Raw genomic sequence first — 4,175 nt, forward strand, 5'->3', positions numbered from 1 at the left:
GTTTAAGTAAAACCACTTCAAGAAACTATCAAGTGGGCTGAAAGATAAAAGTCTGCAGGCCGCATGCAGCCCTCAGGCCTCACGTTTGCCAGCCCTGCTCTTGATCATAGCTATGTTAAATCTATGAGTGTGAGTAAAAAAGTAATGCCATTTTGTTTAGGACAGGTATAATTACCAACACAGGAACATGTATCATACATCAAAATGAAACTGGTCCTTTGTGGATCACATCCCTAATTCTCAACATAGTTTCTCTCAATACCAATGTTCCACCTTCGAATGTGAGCATTTATCCCTGCCCCGTAAAATTCTGTTGACTGTTCTTTGAGCCACTTCTTCATTACAAAAATCAAAGAGACAACACCTTTCGAAGGCTCTTAACAGGTGATGAAACATGGATTCAACATTATGAACCGGAATCAAAGTGGCAGTCAATGGAATGGCGCCACTCTACGTCACCACCACCGAAAAAGTTCATGACGCAAAAGTCATCAGAAAGAATCATGGCGACTGTCTTTTGGGATGCTCGAGGTGTCATTCTGGTCGATTTCTTGCCAAAAGGAAAAACAATAAACTTATAATATGCTTCATTTTGATGTATGATACATGTTCCTCTGTTGGTAATTATACCTGTCCTAAACAAAATGGCACTACGTTTTTTTTTTGTGTTAAAATGATTTAAATTATTCATTGGAAGTTAGACGCATGTTCATTTGGCAAATTCGGCAACGCACAGGTCCGCATCAGTTAGTTTAATTACTCCTTACATGTTCTGAGTTCAAGATCTTGCTGAGTTGTAGCATCCAAACTTCATCCAGGAATCATTTACCTAGGATTATACTTTTCTGTGTGTCTTTCTTCTCACCACCTTAGAAAGTAGTTTTTTTTTCTGTCGTTCTTCTTATCTGTTTTTTTAAAGCACACAGAACACCCGTAATATATTCTGTTCTACCCAATCTGCAAATATATGCTGGATATATTTTCTTTGTGGTAATCGTTCGCATACCACCGAGGTCAGGTTTATCTTCAACATTTCGTGATCGACGTGACGTGTCAATAATATAAAGTATCAGTCAAGAAGTAAGGGCTAATCTTACGACTAATTCATTTTCTTCAAAACTGACGTCATTTTCCCTAAAACAGTGAAGTTGAAGGCTTAATGTTTTAAGTTTCTGCTTTACAATCATAACATTGTGGGTTCAGTTTCTGAACCAGGGCGGCGCATTGAGTAGAGAACCTTTAATTTATGTTGTTCCAGTCTGCTCATCTGGAACGGTAACCCAAACGAGTGCTGGTGAAGTAGCTCCCTTCTCTATCCTACTCGCTCACCCCTTCCACTACCTCTCTCTGTCTCTGATTCTTTCCCTCCAACCATTACAACCTAGGTATACCACTGGGTCAAATAGCAGCCGATTCGATACATCTGCTCACGACTCCATATGCACATAAATCAATTATTGAAAGCGTGTAATATGCCATAGGTGTCTGAGGGTGACCAATGCCGTCTTAAGGCATAGGCATACTAAACAGTTTCCCAGGAACCTCATGGCTTTTGGGGCCCAATTCTCATTCATGTGCTTGTATTAGAAAGGAGTATTATTATTATTTAGAAGGCGGTGAGCTGGCAGGATCATTAACACGTCGGAAAAAAGGCTCTGTGATATTTCGTCCGTCGAGACGTTCTGAGTTCAAATTCCACCGAAATTGACTTAACCTTTCATTCTTTAGTTTAGAACTGGAGATCGATGAAATCGCTAGCCTTTGCCAAAGTCTGAAATCATTATCATCATGATTATTTAGGTGGCAAAGTGGCAATATCATTACAACATCGGACAATCTGCTTAGCAGCATTTCCATCGCTATTTTCAACCTTTCGGAGTCGAGTCGACAAAATTAATATCAGTCAAATTCTGGAGTCAATGTAATCGACTTTTATCCTCCACCAAATTTCCGGCCTTGTGCCAAGACAACACAGGATTATTATTACCATATATTATTATTATTATTATTATTATCGTCATATCCGGAAAAGTTGATGTTCTGCGTATGAATTTCTTTGCAATAGACAGTTTGCATCGAATTAAAGACAATCATTTTGTCTACACATGTCGAAGATACATGAACACCAGAGTTTTGACGGTTTACAAATCTATAAACGATGGTTTTTCTTTACCAGTCAATACAAAATCAATTAATTAACGCATTACCTGTTAATGTTATCTTTTAATATGTATTATAATCATCATGATCATCGCTATGACTATCATTCATAACTTTTCCTACTACTACTGCGACTACAACAACAATTATAACTACTACTACTACTACTACTACTACTACTACCACTACTACTACTACTACTACTACTACTACTACTACTACTACCTCCACTGTCGCTACCACTGTTGCTATTACTACCATTACCACCATCGCCAACACCACTCCTACTACCACCACCGCCATTGCTACCACAACTGTTTTTACTGCCACCACTATTGCTCCTGCTGTTGCTACTACCACTACCGCCAGCTATACCACCACTACTGTTGCTACAATAGTCTATACTTCTCTAACGACCTTGAATGCTAATTAAACAAATGAGTAAATAATAATAATCATAAAAATGATGATGATGATGATGATGTTTTAAGATGAGCATGAGATATATATGAATATAAAGATTAAAAATAAGAAACGGGATATTGATTGGTTGTATATTTACTGAGCCAAATCGATAACGAGAGGGAAGGAAAGAAAGAAAGAAAGAAAGAAGGAAAGAAAGAAAGAAAAGAAGACAGCAAAGCAGATGCTAATGAGACACAGACTAATGAGTGCAGGGTTTTAGTGCTGCAAAATTAAATGAATAAATAAAAAAATAAAAACAAACAACAACATAAATTGTGTATCTGGAGGAACAAACCATTGACGTCAATGAAACTAGTTCTGTGTGGAGAACCAATGAAAATGGAGGATTCTAATTTGAAAGTTTAGTACACCAGAACTCAGGGTTGATTAAGTACTAGACTTTGAATGAGTTCAGGAGAGCTAAAAAAAAAAGTGACCAAGACGTTTGGAAGTCTGCCAAATGTCCAGGTGGGTTTTAAACGTTTTTACCATTTACCTTAGCGGTGCTGCGGTGCTACGGTTCTACGGTGCTGTGCTTGTCTCATTGACAAAGTCATTTAACTGAATTTCATTTAGGTCAGTAGCAGCAGCAGCAGCAGCAGCAGCAGCAACAGTAGTAGTAGTAGTAGTAGTAGTAGTAGTAGTAGTAGTAGTAGTAGTAGTAGTAGTAGTAGTAGTAGCAAGCAGCAGCAGCAGCGGACTTTGGTGTTTGAGATGGTGGTGGTGATGTGGTAATAGTAGTAGTAGTAGTAGTAGCAGTAGTAGTGGTAGTAGTAGCAGCAGCAGTTTCGGTGTTTGTGATGGTGGTCGTGATAGTAGTAGTAGTACTAGTGGTAGTAGTAGCAATAGTAGCAGTAGTAGTAGTAGTAGTAGCTTTGGTGTTTGTGATAGTGGTGGTGGTACTAGTAGTACCAGCAGTAGTAGCAGCAGCAGAAGCAGCAGCAGCAGCAGCAGCAGCAGCAGCAGCAGTAGTAGTAGTAGTAGTAGTAGTAGTAGTAGTAGTAGCAGCAGCAGTAGTAGTAGTGGTGGTGGTGGTGGTGGTAGTGGTAGGAGTAGCTTTGGTGTTTGTGATAACGGTTGTGGTGGCAATAGTAGTAGTATTAGTAGTAGTAGTAGTAGATACTGGAATTTAGCGCCAAGTCGACCCGTTTCAGTCAGGTCAATGCACAAAATGATTTCCAAACGTGACTATCGCGACGATTTTGTCTTGCTAAATTTTGCATAGTAGCTTCGAGTTCGTTATCATATCGTTACCATCTTAGGCACGTTTCTTTAAAGCAATTTGTGTGTGTTTATGTTTCCTATCTTAACGGCATGACAAATAAATATCTACACTATTTACATTTGACGGATATTTGTCCTCTTCTTGTCTGTCGTTAACACAACGTTTCGGGTGATATACCCTCCAGACTTCATAAGGTGTTTTGGGGAAATTTCGAACCTGGGTTCTCATTCCTAAGGTATTTTTCGTTCTTCTTCTTCTTCTTCTTCTTCTTCTTCTTCTTCTTCTTCTTCTTCTTCTTCTTCTTCTTCTTCTTCTTCTTCTTCTT

This window comes from Octopus bimaculoides, chromosome 19, assembly GCF_001194135.2.
Source record: "Octopus bimaculoides isolate UCB-OBI-ISO-001 chromosome 19, ASM119413v2, whole genome shotgun sequence".
NCBI lineage: Eukaryota > Metazoa > Mollusca > Cephalopoda > Octopoda > Octopodidae > Octopus > Octopus bimaculoides.